General features: G+C 40.3%; 1 pseudogene; it reads right to left on the reverse strand.

Moving 5' to 3' along the window:
* Positions 1–10,576: 10,576 nt before the first annotated feature.
* LOC130032578 (protein ARMCX6-like) lies at positions 10,577–17,250 on the reverse strand (annotated as a pseudogene).
* Between the last annotated feature and the right edge of the window lie 776 nt (positions 17,251–18,026).

An 18,026-nucleotide genomic window follows, 5' to 3' on the forward strand; every position in this document is an offset into this window, starting at 1 on the left:
GATAACAAAATTTTTTTAATTATAGCCTGTTACATCTTTAGTTGAAGAGGCTTTCATGATTAATTTTCTTAGCAATCATCATACTCTATTATATTTCCCATTTCCTTTGCTGATATCCCCCACTAGATGATAAGCTCTATGCACACAAGAACAGTGGCTGTTTTGTTTAGCATTCAATCTTCCTATCTCTCACACTTATTTAGTGCTCAGTGCCTACTCAATTTAATTGTGCAGTATTCAGGCTGAAATTCTGATTTTAGACAGGAATTTGTGTTTATCTATATATCTATTTGCAATGTCTTCAATAGAGGTGCTGTATTTTTTAACAGAAAATTTTATTTAAGATGAGTTTAAGAGCAACATTTGTAATATAATCCTAGTCAATAAAAAGTGCAGATGAAGGAAATCAACCAGAATGTTAAATTCTTTTCTGTCCCATGATGTTCTTTCTATTCTGTTTTCTTTCCTTTCTAGGAATTTCTTCCATTGTCATGGTTTCAATTATCAGCTATATATTAGTGACTCACTAGTGTACATATCCTTAGTTCAAGATTAATTTGTTTTATAACTACATATTATACATGCAAGACAGATTTTTTGCTAAACATTTTTGAAATTGGAGTCGTCATCCTCTATGCCGACACTAAAACCTTTCCTGTATTTTCTGTCTCTCAGTGAATGCAAACACTCAGTTGAATTTGTTAGAAACCTAGTCATTATCAACTCTCTCACTCTCCCTCACTCTGTCATGCTTGTCACAAGTGCCATTGATTTCTTGTCATTAATTTTAATAAATATTAATATTTATCATTAAAATGCATACGCTTGAGAACAAAACAATCAGCACAAAGTTTATAGTAAAAAATAACATTTGCTTCTCCTGCTCTTCCCTAGACTCAGTGTCACTTTTCAGAGTCCAGAGGCACCTTTTCATATTTTAGTCTTTCTGATGCAGTGGAATTGCTGGGTCATATGGAAGTTCAATTCTTAGTTTTTAAAAAAATACCCATATTGTTTCCACAAAAGGTTGAACTAGTTGACTTTTCTACCAGCAGTGGATGAAAATACCTTTTTCCCCCCAAATTCACTCCAACATTGGTTGTTTTTATTTTTTGTGATGTGTGCAAGTTTCACTGGTATCTCTAATTGTTGTTTTGGTTTACATTTCCCTAATATTTAGTGACAGAATTTTTTCATATGTCTTTTGGCCATTTGTATTTGTTCTTTGAAGAATTTTCTGTTCATCTCTTCTTCCCATGTTTTGATGGGGTTAGTTGCGCTTTTCTCCTCCAAGATTTACCAATGCTTTCTATATCTCGGAAATTAACTGTCTGATGGGTTGTGGTGAAATATTTTGTCCCAGTCTGTGGGTTGTCTTTTTATTCAAGTCATCAATTCTTTTGTGGTGCAGAAGCTTTTTAATTTGATGTGGTCTCATTTGTTTATCTTTTCTCTGTTTGCTTGGCCTAAGGCATTGAGTCATTGAAGATGCCTTTGGATTCAGTGTCATGAATGATTCTGCCTATGTAGTTTTTCCTCAATATAGTTTATGGAGTCAGTTATAATTTCAAGGTTTTTAAGCCTTTCTCAATTATTTTTTTGTTTATGGTGTGAGATAGGGATCTGAGTTCACTTTTTACATATGACTGATAAATTTTCCCAGCACCACTTATTAAAAAGAGCATTTTTTGCTCCATTTCATGTTTTTTGTTCTTTGTTGAAAATTAGCTGACTTAGTACCTGAAGTTCTATGTCTGGACATTCAAAACATTCTATTTGTCTGAGAGTCTATCTTTCTTCTATGTTTTATCATCATCTATTTTCACATACTTTAAGCTATATTTATTCAGTTTAATGCCTACTTATCATATGAATCATTTTCTAAAACTATACAAGTTAAACTCAAGACTTACCTATTTCATGTAAACTCCAAAATATATTAGCACATAATTTTTAAAAAGGTTTTATCAATAACAGGTAAGACATGATCATTACCATAATGGGATTCAAGTATAAAATAAAATGTAATGCAATATACTTTAGATTTCAGAGTTGAAAATTTACTTATGTAAATGAGAATAGACATTTTATTATATTTTATTAAATGGTTTTAATTTCATCATTTATATAGATTAAAATCCAATCATAATCACAAATTGGCTTTTACTGGTTTATTTTCTTATTATTTTATTTGCCATTTCTTAAGTTTTTGTTGAAACAAGCCACATAAATAAATTTATTATGTGCCTAAGGCAGCAGGTTGGGACTGAGAGGGAAACCGAGGAGACTGGTGAAGGTAAAATCACATTGGTGGTGTTAGAACACTAAATGCTTGAAACAACTGCTTAATGAAGAACTTTGTAAATTGTGGTATTTTTAGTCAGTCAATCACAGTCAGTCAGAGTCCTCCCATTGTTCATCAATTTGCTCGAGCGAGCCCAGTAACGTCTCCTTCGTGAGACTTTTTACTGTGTTTGGCATATCGAATACGTCACGGGTGGCTTGCCAGGCTCTGCCGTGCAGGCGAGATACTCTCGGTAGCTTGCCGGGCTCTCCGAGAGGGGCGGAGGAATCGAACTCGGGTCGGCCATGTTGGCCGCTTGTAAGGCAGATGCCCTACCCGCTGTGCTATCGCTCCAGCCCGGTGTTTTTAGTAAAAATTTAAAATAAAAATAACATAAACTCAAACGCTAAGACCCTGATTTCTTCAGCAATAAGCAGTACCTATATACTCACAATTACCTAAATATTATTTATGAACTTCAACATAGCACTGTTCTCCTGTTGTTCATCGATTTGCTCAAGTGGGCACCAGTGACGTCTCCATTATGAGACTTGTTACTGTTTTTGGCATATTGAATACACCACGGGGAGCTTTCCAGGCTCTGCCATGCTGGTGGGATACTCTCAGTAGCTTGCTGGGCTCTCCGAGAGGCACAGAGGAATTGAACCCAGGTCAACCACATGGAAGGCAAACACCCTACCCGCTGTGCTATCACTCCAGCCCAACTTCAACATAGAAAACTGAAAATAAAAATCCTTAATGGATAGTTGATTGTTATAGAATACAATACAAAAGTAATTATGGATTGTGTTCATATATCTGCATATATTTACATACATATATACTATCAGAAATTTTAACTGTATTTGGGGAAATAGGGATGGATGGGGCTACTTTTTGCAGTTCTCAGGGCTACTCCAGGCATGGTGCCTAGGAATAGCTCCCAGTATTGCCCAGAGCACTCTATGGTGTAAGGGGTGAATCCAGGCCTCCCACATCCAAAGCATAAGCAGTAGTCTTCAGAGTTCTTTCCCCAGCCCAGCATAGCAGCATTCTTTCCATTAGAATGGCAAGTTTCCCTTGCTTTCAAGGCCTACAAAGGTGCCCCCTTGACCACAAAACCACCTACCTACTGTTCAAATATTTCAAATGCTTTCTCAAGTATAGTGTAGAATTTTCTTGGTATGTGGGAGAGTTGCCTTTGTAACTCTTGGGGATTATCTGTCTTCTGGTGTGGGAGAGATACATGTAAGTTATAAATAAACTTTATAAGCATATGAATGCATTGTACCCTGGGAATATTTACTTTTTTTGAGAAAAGATCTTTAAAGAGCAGCTGAAGTTAAATGAGATTATAGGAGTAACCCCTAGTCTAATGTGACAGATACTTGTATGACAAAAGGATATTAGGACATACAAACACAAAGTGGAGAAATCACATAAGGAGACACACAAAAAGACGATGGCCATCTACAGTCCAGAAGTGATGTGTCAGAAGAAACCAAACCTTCTGACAACTTGAAATCAGAACTTCCAGAACTGTGAGAAAAAAAATTCTCTAAGTCACCCAATCTATGCTACTTGAAAAAAGAATATTCTGCCTTTCCATAACAAAAAATTCTCAAATCTTGGGGTCTCTCTCTCTTTCCTAAGTATCCAAGCAATATTTACTTTTAATAACTACATCAAGCTTTCCCTGTTTTATGTGAAATGTCCAGATGTCAGTGACCACTAGGATTAACTCTTAATCCAATCAAAAATTATCTAGAAATATTGTTCTTACATTTAAAGTCCAGTGGATTCTATACCTTATACCCCACCAAATGCTGAACTCGTTCTCATAATTTTCTATGTACTTGTAGAAAATGAACATTTTCCTTTGTTCTGTGTATCTGTTGTCTATTGCTGTATAATAAATCACTCCAAAATTCTGTGACTTAAAACAATTTTTAGAAATATTTTATTGTTTCTGAGGTTAAGGTTTACAAATTAAAGTTTACATAGTGTTAACGCTTATGTTCTTCATGTTAAATAATTCTCTCTACCTTCGTACTTATGTTACTTCTTACCCACTTCTTCAAAATTAATTTCTTCTAGTTTTCATTTCTGCTCCTTCCCTCCCACCCTTGTTTGGTAACTTCAGGTTTTTGACCTAGGGCTAAGAATCTGTCACTCTTACAGTCTATTCCATTGTTCTGTTTCTTCATATACCACAAATGAATGATAACATTCATTACTTGTTTTCTCTCTTTTTTTCACTTAACATGATACTATCCAGTCTGATTCAAGTTGAAGCAAACTTCAATATTTCATCTTTTCATACAGCTATGTAGTATTTCATTGTGTATATGCTACAGATTCTTTGGGGGTTGGGGAAATTTAGGTCCACACCAGTGGCCAGGGGCAATTCCTGTCTCTGTGTTCAGTACTCCCCTTGATGATGCTCAGGAATTCACATGAGGTGTCAGGAATTCAAACTCTGGTTAAGTGAATGCAAAGCAAATGATTTAACCCATGTACTATCTCTCCAGTCTCTGAAAGAGATTCTTTACCCATCAATCTGTTGTCAGATATTTAAGTTGCTTCCATATCCTGACTATTGTCCCAAATATTACAGTGAACACAGGTGTGCATACATCTTTTTGAATTAATTCAAAATAGGCATCTTATTTGTTCATTGTTTTTTGGATCACAAATTTGCACTTGGCTTACATATTTGGTTCTTTTTCATCTTGCTTGAGACCATTTAAGTGGCAAAGATTAACTAAAATATTTGGGAGCTATTTTTTGTATAGTTAGGTTATCCAGCTATAACAAAAATACAGGATATCCAGTTAAATTTGAATTTAAAAGACTTTGTAATTGTTTTCACATAACCATGCCCCATACATTATTTGAGACTTGCTTATCAAAATGTTTTACTTGGAATTCAGATTTAATGGGGTATCTTTTACCGACAGCTCTTTCTAAGATTCAGTCCACAGTTTATGCCTATTCCAGATATTCTCATACTACAATTAACCTAGCCTGGGCTTTGATACATGGCAGTTTCATAGCAGGAAGAGTCTTTGTTCCACTGAAAATGCAGTATTAAAATTTGTTGTTTTGTTTTCTTTTTGTTTGGGGGTCACATCCTTCAGAGCTCAGATGATACTCCTGACTCTGCACTCAGTAATTACTGTTTTCAAATAATCATATCCTGGGGGTGCTTAGGTAACCATATGAAATGTCTGGGTTCAAACCCACATCTGCTACATGCAAGTAAGCACCCTACCTACTGCATGTTTGGTCTAGCTCCTCAAACTCTTCCTCATCATGTTTGTTAATAATACAGGCAAATCAATCACATGACCAGGCCCAGAGCAAATTTGAAAGGAGTTTGCACAATAATATGGAAACAAGAAGGCATGGTTCATTGGGTACCATTATTATATATACAATTTCCTCAGAGATTCTTCTAACTTATTTTCTTTCCTTGTCTACACCTATCATGTTCTCTATTTTTTAATCACTCAACTGATTTTAGCAAGTCACTTTTTGTTAATGACTTTCCAAATTCTCTGTCATGTTGATCCACTTTGGTCTGGTCAATCAGATATTATAAAAAAAATATATCCATTGCTTTTCTGGGTTTAAATGACCATTTAATTGATTTTCCCTTTACCTCTGACTTGATTACTACCTTATTTGGGAGAGTGTATGTTGAAATAGATCACTGAGAGAAGATTCACAGGGGGTAACCATTGAATCCTTTCAGTTTTGTGATCACATCATTACTTGAGGTCGTGTTTAGAGATATAATATTAGAGAAAAGCAGATATTCTAAAAATTTGAAGATATTTAACTTTATATATTGATATTTAACATCCATTAAACTGAGTATGCAGTTGATCTGATTTGTAAATAACTTTCTTCTGAAACCTTGTAAGATCTTCTTTTAATACTTATTAATATATTTAAAGCTAAATATAGGTAAGGGTAATTTTTACCAAATATATTGGCCAAAACAAAGCACTTTTGAGTTGAAAAATAAGAGGAACATAGAGTAAAACAGTATGTATAGATCATGCATATCAAAAACAAATGTCAACGCTTTTTTGGAGTTGTTTATAATCTTTAAAATAATGAATAAAAATAAACTATATAGATTGCTGCTCACATGTAACTCAATTCATTTCCAGTGATAACTGATATTATAGAATTGATACATATTTTCCATATCCTTTTAAAAAATTTTACATATTTTTCATGCATAAAATTATACAGGAAGAGGATCCTCAGCCTGCTTTTCCCAGTCTCTGGTGACTCAGGGATCACACTCATAAGCCACACCCTACTGGCACCATATAATCTCCTCATCGGCCACCGTCCAGAATTCACGGATACTCCTCCTAGACAGGAGTAAAAAAGGAGTCTCCCAGAACCATGCCACCGGACTCCACACCAGGCTATGGGGCGGGTGAGAGCCAGCCCCAGCAGCCAACCTCCACTGCCCAACCACTGCCATGCTCCAGTCCGCTCTCTGGACCGCGCAGCCGCAAAGCGGCCATGTGACACATTATAAGACACTTTCTACCCATTTATGCCTCTCCGAGAGCCCAGTAAGCTACCGAGAGTATCCCACCCACATGGGCAGAGCCTGGAGAGCTCCTCGTGGCATATTCAATATGCAAAATACAGTAGTGAAAATAGATCTCATTCTCCTGACCTTGAAAGAGCCTCCAATCGTTGGGAAAAGACGAGTAAGAAGACACTGCTAAAATCTCCGGGCTGGAAAAAAGAGAGCCGTTATTGGCGCCCACTCAATAATTTGATGATCAACGGGATGACAGTGATACAGTGATACAGTGAAAATTATACAGGTGACTATACATTGTATCTTGTATCTTCACATATATTGTTTATATGTATTTCACTAAATATTAGGATTTGGAGAACTGAATAGAATGATAATATAGAAATCTATTACTCTCATTTTTACAGCCTTACAAATTCCATTTGACAAATATTTGAAATATTCTTAAAGCCTACATAAACAATAGCCATGTTGCTTAAAGATATATCATTAAAACCTGTATAATCGATACTATTGTTCTAGGGTCCTTGAGAGTGCAATGAGATAAGAAAAAGAAAGGAGCTATAAAATACTGAACAGGAAGAAATAAAACTGTCATGATTTATAGACAGCAACTTTTTAAAGACTCAAGAAAAAAACAAGTAGAAGAAAAGTGCTTGCACAAAGGCAGGCTGTGGGGGTAAGGGGTGCTGTTGGGAGGGAAACTGGGAACATTCATGGTAGGAAATGTATACTGGTGAAGGGAAAGGTGTTGGAAAATTATATAAATGAAACTCAATCGTGAAAAAAATTGCAACTCTGTATCTAAGGGTGTTTCTGATAAAAAAAAAGAGACAAAGAGAAAAAAAGAGAAAAACAGGTAAAAAATTTAAATTAATAAAAGAGTTGACCACAACATAGTGACTGCAGAAAGGAGTGCTCTACGAAATGTTTTTTTAACTCAAACAAGCAAAAATTATGTGTTATTATATTTATTTTCATGAACTATATCTGTATGTGTACGTGCACAGACCCACTCAATAAAACAAAAAGGAAAGATAAAAATGAATCTCCCATTGACCTTTATGCATGCAAATGCAATATAACTGGCAAGAAGAAAATGTGCTATAAGCTAGACACTCAGAAGAATCATACAAACTTATGTAGACTGAGGGGTTGGAGAGATAGCAAAGCTGGTAGACCGTTTGCTTTGCATGCGGCTGACACGGGTTCGATTCCCGGCATACCATATGGTCTCCTGAGTACTGCCAGGAGTAACTCCTGAGTGCAGAGCCAAGAATAACCCCTGTGCATTGCCAGGTGTGACTAAAATATCAAACAAAATTATCTAGACTGAATTGGCATGCTTAAGACATATGACAGTATAAAATGCTGAAACGAAGTATTTGTGATAATACCTACATGGGTATACCTTACCTACCTATACTCTTATCTATCTACACACACAACTCAGTGTGTTCCGATTTTCTTTTGTGTCCTAAACATCAAGCCATTTTGGTGAAGTAGGAAAATTCGCCCTCAGTTCCAAAAGGTTTGCTAAAGCAATTTCCCATGGACTGCTGTGTGTCCTGAACAAATAAATCCCTGGGTGAAAGGCCTGATGACAAGTGCCAACGAGCTCCTCTGCCCTCCATATCAGAAACACGACACACCTGCCTCGGGCCACCTCAGGTTACATGATAATCCCAGAACATGACACACAGAAGCATCAGAAGGGACTGGGACACAGGGTGGTGCGGGGTTAATTGGTTGTCCTTTTGGGAAAAGAGTGAAAGGTGGGTCACTACCTCCCCCTCTGAGGAGGAAAGTGGTAGAGTGAGGTGCATGCAGCAGGTGTGGCAGACAAGGGCTTGGCTCATCCTCTGTAGACACCTTGATGTCCTTGAGCTTCCCCGGGACAGAGGTGCTCAGAGGTGCTCAGGAGATAGGGAGGAATCCCCGAGGACCTGCCCACCTTAGTACATGGGGACGAATGTTTGCAACAGGACCCAAATGGGGATTCTGCAGCCTGCAGCAGAGGGAGGCTCAGGTTAGTTGGACCCAGGATCCAGGCACAAGGCTTATATACTCTGCCTATGTGTTGAGATTCAAGAAGCTGTGCAACAAGGCGTCACTAAAGACAGTGTTGACTAAGCAGGCACCACTGGGACCAGCAAACTTAGGAGCCATCTGCAGGGTAATCGTGCTTAGGAAACAGAGGCCCATCCTGCCTGAGGTTTGCTTGAGAAAAAGGGGTGGTGGCCTTAGCAGCTCTTGGGGAGTAAGACAGGACCCTAGAGCCATCAGGTGAGCCTTACTGGGGAGGGGGGGTAGGAACAGCTGTGAGTTAAGTGCCTGCCGTTCAAGCACCCAAGCCTGGGAAGAGGCAGTGTCCCCATCCTTGTTGGAGGACTGCCTGGAATTGGTCCTAGGGCTCAGCAGGTGCCCATGCCAGATCCTCATCCAGAAGCATGAGGTGGGTGGTACAGACAGGAAAAGAGTAACTCACACACAGCTCCAACTCCAGGGGAAGGGAGGTAGAACATAAAATTGTTATTCTCAGTAAGGAAGGGAGAGCCAGAGGCAAAAAAGCAAGAACTTGAAGAGCCTTGCTGCCTGGGGCACAGTGACCCAGTGTATCACAGGGAGAGCAGGAGGGAGGCGGATGGGGAGGTGGGGAGGCAGGGCGGTGGGGGGGGGGTGGCACATCATGACTCACATAATGCCAGAGGAGGCACTGTCCAGAGGAGGCAATCTTGCCAGATGTGCAGACAGGACCTTTGTGGAAGAGGACCATTGCTTTTCTTATCAAAAATGTGTAGGGTTCCAGGCATTAGTGATGTACAGGCTAAGGCTTCTGGAGAGGGACTGGAGGATACTGGGGAGGTGGCAAAAGTGTCCGGATCCACAGACTGCCTTAACTGAGGTTGGACTGGGCACTTCTTTCCCCATCATGGCTGCCAATAACTTGGGTGGATGGTATGGAGGCATCTCCCCACGGATAGACTGGCCACAGCCATGTCCAGCACCCTAGGAATTTGCTGCAGCATCCCCTACTGGAAGTCCTTGAAGGGCACCACCACGCCCTTCCTAAATGTCACTGAAGGTACAAAGCATAGGGCAGAAGGGGGTTGTGCCTAGAAAAGTAGGGATGAAAGCTCCTTCACCTTGCCAGAATTGGGGCTGAGACCCCATGAAGGGGTTGTGGCTGAAAGGATACCACAGGACAGGAAGGAAAGCTTCACAAACAGGACACATGGAATGTGGCCACCTTTCGTGTCCTCACTGTGCATCAGATGTGCACAGATGAGTGGGTGGCTGCGTGGCCACCAAGGATGTGCAGGCACATACCTGGACATTGACCTTCTTCCTCTCTAGGATGCAGCCCCCAGGAGATGCCTTCACCAAGGGCTTTCTCTGTGGCAAGCAGGAGACGCTGTGCTGGCTGTGTTAGATGTGTGTTGAGCCCTGTCCGCAACCCCCCCTACATCCTCCAACCCCCCTTTAGGGCTCACACAGCACCCATAAGTAGCACCCGATGAGCATCGCCCAGCACCAGCCCCCTTCTCCAGGCTCATCCAGAACACTTGCAGCCCATCTCTACCTCTGTTTTTGGGAGCACCGCCCAGCCTGCGCGTGTCAGGCGGCAAACTGCCTGCTTAGCACTGATCAGGCATGTCTATCTGTCTCTGCAAGCGGGAGGTCAATTCAAGGAAAAAGACCATGGCTCATTTTTCCAATCAAAGCACACACTTTATTGATGATACACACAAGCATAGGCTCAGCTGGGTGAGGTTCAGTCGGAACAAGACAGACAAAGGGAGTGTACTGCTATGGAGGGATAAACAGATTCACCATCCATTAGCTCCCATGGAGGAAAGAGTCATCGGGAATTTGACCTGCACAGCAACAATTGCATTTGCCACACAAGCTCCGGGATGGGTCTGGTCTCCACAAAGTAGCCCACCATAGACAGTTGAGACCACCACAGGCAAGGCATGCTTCATGACTCTCTAATGTGATGGTCTTTATCCACAGCTGCCCACTGAAATGATCCCTTTCCCACAAGAAGAAAGCTGCAAGGCATAATTTACAGTGCACTTTGCCTACAGACTGCAAAACCAAGAAGTTACACAAAGCTCCACGGGAACCCCTGCTTGGCCAATCAGAGTGCCACCCTGGATTTACCCACCTTCACTTTCACCTCATGATTGGCTAATGTTGGCTCTTCGGTCACACTCACCGCAGAGTTTCTGAATGAGAACACAAGTGCCTGTTCACCAAAGGGGGTTCAAGTGGATTCGGGCCCATTCTGGTTGGAGATGGCCACTTAAGAGACCAGAGTGTCTGGGAGGATCCCAGTGCTTCCGGTCCTGACAAAGGGGGACACGAATGAGAGTAGAGTCTGAGCACCCAGCAGTTCCCCTGCCATCACTGGCTTTGGCGACAAACCCATCAACGGTTTCAAAAGCTGAACCTCAGCACATCCCCTTCCCTCTGTTATCACAGGAAACTTCAAGTCTGAAACGCACTTGGCAAGCACGTTATTAATAACTGTCATGCTTATTAACAAATTTAAGCCGGCCTGCTGCAGAAGCGAGTTGCAGCAATGTGACACTGTTTCCTGACACCCTTCATTGATGTACATCTTCATCTGTGCTTGACTTTCAGCACTCACATTCAAGGTACCCAGGGCACATAAAGCCTTCTCCTTAAGAGCGGGCTTGGGGGTGGGGATTGTGTTTCCAACAATGGAGAGTCTGGCCAAATGACTATTGATATTGTGGTTGAATGAAAACCTGGCCTCCTGGGCTGAGCAAACAACAGTTTTCCCTGAATGACAATTGTCTAAGTTTTATCTCTTTCTCCCCAACTTCTATCTTCCCTTGATTTTACATTTTCTTAATCTTCTGGCCTCCTCTCGTTTCATTTTCTACAGTAGCCACACAGGAGAGGAGATTTGCAGATGTGTTTGCCCTGTGTCCAGTGTAAAAATTCTGGAATTCAAATGTCTCCCATTTAATTCTCAAGTGCATCTTCCACCAAAGCTTTTAAATACTTCAATCACCAATCTTTGTCCTTCAAATGTCTTTTTTCTATTCTTTCTTTTACCCTCTTTGCCTTCCCCCTGCAACTCTGCTTTTCTTTTTCTCTTTTCCCTCAAAGCCTTCTCTTCTCCTCTCCACCATCATTTCTGCCTCAATAAAGAACCTGATCCTTAGGGGCCAAAACGAGTGAAAACAACATAATTCTTCCTGAATGTAGGATCAAAGTGCAATAGTGGCTTCTTGTTTGCTGCTACCACAGTTTTGTGACTAAATCAGATCTAATGTAGCTTGGAGGTTTTCTAAGAAATATGCTGTTTCTTCCTGATTTTTTTCCCTGAGGTCGTGCTGCCCCCAACAGACAGACAAGGAAATCAACAGATAAATATTGGTTCCATGCCATCACTCTATTCACCACTTATAGTACTTAAATTAGCCTGTGAGCTGTGTGGAGGTGTAAAGAAAAGTGCTGACTCTGTCTGTTAAGATCTCTTCCCCCACATCTCAACATGCCTCCACATGTAAGACTTCCCAGGCAATGCTCACTCTCACACCAATCTGCACACAACTAGAAAAATGTCTTCGTTCTTCACTTGGCTATAAGCATGGCCCTCTAAGTTGAACAGGAAGCTGATAGCTGGGCCAAAAAACCCACTTTCGATAATTCTTGGTTACCTAAGACTTATGTTATCAATGAATCAAAATTCTCAAGTTTCCCTCTCCAGCACTGTCCTTCTACCCCAGCATACCAGACCCATAACTCTTTGTCCTTGCCAAACATAGAAGCAAAAAAATTTTTTTTACTTTCTTGGAATTTACCTTTCTCTGTTTTTCAAGAAAGGAACATACTGTATCCTGACACAATAGGAATATAATGTCTCCTGAAGTAACACTTATATCTCATTATCTTTTCCTAGAATATACAGCAACAATCTCTTCTCTTACCTTCCTCTCAGTCACTAATAACTATCATGTTTCATAGACAGACCCAGACAAAACAAATTTCATTAAATAAGGCATGGTGAGAATAGTTAAATATTTATTTATTGGCTCAGTTACTTTCCTTGAAAATAATGACTTTTTAAAAAGATTTCCTCCGGATTTGATATGCATAGGGAGTTTTCTAAAATGACGTTTACCAGAATGTCACCACCAGTTATTTCTGAGAATGGCATTTAAGGCAAAACATATTCTGACTGTGGTGTCAAATATTAAGGTCAATGAAACATAGAGATGAATAGATCTGTCTCCTGGGCAACATCATCTGACTTTTCAAATTCGTCTCTGTCAGGCAGAATTCATCTTTTGCATTTTTTAAATTCAACAGTTTTGTATTACACATGAATACAAGGTAAAACTAACAAAGGCCACCACAAATGATACAGTGGGCCTTAGATGTTAGAGTTATCAGACACAGGTTTAATTTGATATTTTTATAATTCTTAAGGAGAAAAAATACAATATAGAAAATTTCTGCAGAGAAATAGAAATCAAAAAAACGTTTTTTGTTTCTAGAATTAAAATAGAATTATCTAAGTTAGGACTTAAGTGAGTTATAATGGCTGAGTACACATAGATGAAGAGGAAATTATTGAGCAGGAAGTTATGTTGGAAAACTATGTTGAATAAGTCTCAATGTCATAAAAGGATAAAATATAAACATGTATCACTAAGTGAGGAAGGTACATTCTGGAAAACACATCATTAGGAAATTTTATCTTGGTGTGTTTTATCATGGTGTGTTTTATCGTGGTGTGTTTTATCGTAGTGAAAACATCCTAGTATATATTTACACAAAACTTGGCTATCCAGTATTTCACAATCAAGGGTCATATGCCCTCCTGAGAGTTCCCTATCATATTCCATGGGGAATCAAGTGAAAATAAAATATATTTTGGGGTCCCAGCATGAGATTGGTAGCTACCTGGTTAGACATAGGGGCCACAAGAAGGAAACAATTTTCAGAAGGGGTCCCTAGACTGAAAAGTTTAAGAAACACTGTTATAGCCTATTGGAACCACCATGTAGTGTTACTGACTGGAACACTGTTAAAACAGATTACTTCATTAAGAATGGGTAAGAGGAAGGAATATAAAGAGAATTAATATGCATGTGCTCAAACTTTAGGAAGAGATGGGAGAATAATTGGAAAAATATTATCTGAAGAAATAATGGCTGATAATTTTCTAAATTTTTCATATAAAGCCACATATTTAAGAAGGCTCAATTAAGCCTAAGTAGATAAAAGAGGAAGAACGTGATACACAGTAGAGTATTCAAATAAGAAGTATTTAGGCAGAATCTCTTGCTTCCACTCGAGGCTGTCTTCACTGGGGTTCCCCTCAGAAGGTGGCGGGTTGAGTTTCCTTCCCCGCCCCAAGCAGAGCCCTGGCAGCCGAAAACCTCCAGAACCTAGCCACAGCCATGCTCAAGGCCACTCTCCACACACTCAGACGAGCCTCACCCATGAAGGAACCGACAGAGGAACCCAGGTATGCAGGACCCGTGCCTGAGATCTCCAAGTCTGCTCCGATTGGGACTGGGCCTCTTCCACCCAGATCCCCAGTTTTCCAGTAGCTCGGCAGTCACACCCACAAACTGCCCCTGGCACCATGTAATCTCACCAACGGCCAAGATCAGAGACTGTAAAACAAAGCTCCAAGAAGCAAGCAATGCAGTTTTTCATGGAGTGTGCAGCTGCATTCGCGTCCACGCAATGTTTTATACTGTAGCCCACTAATGTACCTAAAGCAGCACAGTTGTGTTTGGTTTTAACATACTCGCTTGTATTCTCTTATATACAGGCTTAAAGAGCCCCAGAATAAAAACAACCTTTACACACTTCCCTCTTATTGGGGTGGAAAGATGCTTGCAGGTTTGGTGGGTGTTTGAATATTATCTGTAATGAACAATTGTGAACTATTTTATAAAAATAAAATGTACAAAAATCGCAAAAACATAAGTTTTTTAAAAGGTTTTTAATAACAGAAGGAAATAAACTATAGGAGTCAATATGTTAGCTCAAAAGTTTAGAGCAAATGCCTTACAATCAGAGGGTCCTCATGCTCAGACCAAATATCACTGAGAGTGACCCCTGAACCCTGAGATTACACCCTAAGTTATCAGAAATGATATTGGACAAAAAAAGACTTTCCAATGCAAAGATAAAGATTACAAAATTGAATAAATGTAGAAAAGTCCAGCTAATGCTGATCAAAAACAAACAAAAAACACTGTCCTCCCATTGATCATCGATTTGCTAGAGCAGGCCCAGTAATGTCTCCATTTTGAGATTTGTTGTTACTCTGTTTGGCATATCGAATACATCACAGGTAGCATGACAGGCTTTGCCACGTGGGTGAGATACTCTCGGTAGCTTGCCGGGCTCTCCGAGAGGGGCAGAGGAATCGAACCCTGCTCGGCCAGGCTGGCTGCGTGCAAGGCAAATGCCCTACCACTGTGCTATCGCTGATCAAAAACAATACCTATAATGCTGAAAGTAGACTATAGACCAAACATGATTGCCACTAAATGCCTCTTTTGCAAACCACAACACTCAAAAGGAGAGAGAAGTAAAGGGAATTCCCTGCCACAGAGGCAGGGGGGATGGGGGGATGGGGGGTGGGAGGGAAACTGGGACCATTGGTGGTGGAAAATGGGCACTGGTGGAGGGATGGGTGCTTGATCATTGTATAATTGAAAGCCAAGCACAAAAATTTGTAGGTCTACAACTGTACCTCATGGTGTTTCACTGATAAAAAATTTTTTAAAAAATACCTATAAAACTTGAACTGTCAATATTTTTGAAGTTATGAAGATAGAAGATGTATTGGAAAATACTAATCAAAAGAAAGTTTGTGAAGATATATTAACATTATCAAATATATTAACATCAATAAATGGACTTTAAGTTAAAAAGTATTGCTAGAGTTAAGAGATACTCCAATAAGAGGCCAGAGAGATAGGACCCCTGATAAGGTGCTCCCTTGCATGTAGCCAACCTGGGTTTTATGCCTGGAACCACATATGCCCCCCTGAGCAATGCCATGAGTGATCCCTGAGTGCAGAGCGAAGAGTAAGCTCTGAGCATCATCAGATGTGGTCAAAACAAGGTGGGGAGGCTGTGGGTTGGTGCTACTCTATGAAAAACAAATAAATGTCATTCACTGGAGAGACATTTAACAGTTCCAAGACTGTTTGCATCTTAAATATATAGCTTCAAAATATATAAAATAAAAATAAATAGAACAATAAAAATAGTAATCACACCCCAATTCATAACGGGATATTTGAACATGACTCTTCATAACTAAGTAGAATATTTTTTGTTTAATTTTTTATTGGTGAATCACCGTGAGGTAAGTTACAGACTCACAAACTTTTGTGCTTGTGTGTCAGTCATACAATGCTCGAGTACCTATCCCTCCACCAGTGCCCATTCTCCACTACCAATGTTCCAATTATCCCTCCACCCCCACCCCATCCCCCTCACCCCACCCCATCCCCCTTGCCCCACCCCACCTCTGTGGCAGAGCATTCCCTTTTGTTCTATCCTTTTGGGTATTGTGGTCTGCAATAGAGGTATTGAGTACAATGTTTTAACATGATTAGTGAACCTGACCTAATTATATAAATGCTTGATTGGTATAACACTGCAGTCCAAATACAAAAGATAAATTCTTTTGAAAAACCTATGAGACAGGGGCTGGAGCAATAGCACAGCGAGTAGGGCATTTCCTTGCATGCAGCCAACCCGGGTTCGAGTCCCAGCATCCCATATGGACTCCTGAGCACCACCAGGAGTAATTCCTGAGTGCAGAACAAGGAGTAACCCCTGAGCATCGCTGGGTGTGACCCAAAAAGAAAAAAAAAACTACGAGACTGGCAAGCTACCAAGAGTATCTCGCCCTCATGGCAAAGCCTGGCAAGCTACCCGTGATGTATTCGATATGCCAAACACAGTAACAAGTCTCATAATGTTACTGGGCCCGCTTGAGCAAATCGATGAACAATGGGAGGACAGTGACAGTGACAATGATGAGACATAGTAAAACTGAATCATATCCTGATCCATAAAGCCATTTTAAACAATTTTCAAAATATTCAAATCCTATACAGAATGTTCTTTAACCATGCTGCAATCAACTCAAAATTAATAATAAAATATGAATTGAAACATGTCATATTAGGCATTGTTCTTCTCTCCCAGAAGGGAGCGTAACACAACACATGCCATAACCATGCTGTTGGACACCATGCCAGGCTATTTCATTCGGGGCGACCTGGAGGGGGCAGGTGAGACCCCTCCCCACCTCAAGGGACCCAGCCCGAACAGCTGAAAATTTCCAGTACACAACCACCACCATGCTCACGGCTGCTATCCACATGCTCCAGCCGAGCTTCAGCTAGAAGTGAACGGATTTTTGCACCACGCAGCCTCGAATGCAACTCATACCTCACACCACCCAAACTCCAACAGTACTACACCACAGTGATGTGGTTTAAAGGCAACCAATTTTACAGAAAAATATTTTTATAGATACACAGACATATATATTATGTTTATATGGTAAATAAGTGTACAGCACCTGGTCCAGACAAGGTCAGACCCAAAAACCTGAAAGTGCAGATTTCACTTCGACTGTACTTTTTTGCCTCTCTGGGATATATTCCCAGGAGTGGTATTTCTGGGTCAAATAGGAGCTCAATTTCTAATTTTTTGAGAATCGCCCATACTGTTTTCCAAAAGTCTGAAGCAGTCGGCATTCCCACCAGCAGTGAATGAGGGTCCCTTTCTCCTCACATCCTTGCCAGCAAGAGTTGCTTTTGTTCTTTTGGATGTGGGCCAGTCTCTGTGGTGTGAAATTATATCTCATTGTTGTTTTGGTCTGCATCTCCCTGATGATTAATGATGTAGAGCATTTTCTCATGTGCCTTTTTGCCATTCGGATTTCTTCTTTGAGAAATTCTCTTTTCATTTCGTCGCCTCATTTTTTGATGGGGTTGGATGTTTTCTTCTTGTGGAGTTCAACCAGTACTTTGTATATCCTTGATATTTACCCCTTGTCGGTGTGTATTGGGCGAATATCCTTTCCCATTCTGTAGACTGTTTTTGTATTTTGGTCACTGTTTCTTTGGAGGT

Source organism: Sorex fumeus, unplaced genomic scaffold (assembly GCF_029834395.1).
Source record: "Sorex fumeus unplaced genomic scaffold, SorFum_2.1 ptg000050l, whole genome shotgun sequence".
Classification (NCBI taxonomy): domain Eukaryota; kingdom Metazoa; phylum Chordata; class Mammalia; order Eulipotyphla; family Soricidae; genus Sorex; species Sorex fumeus.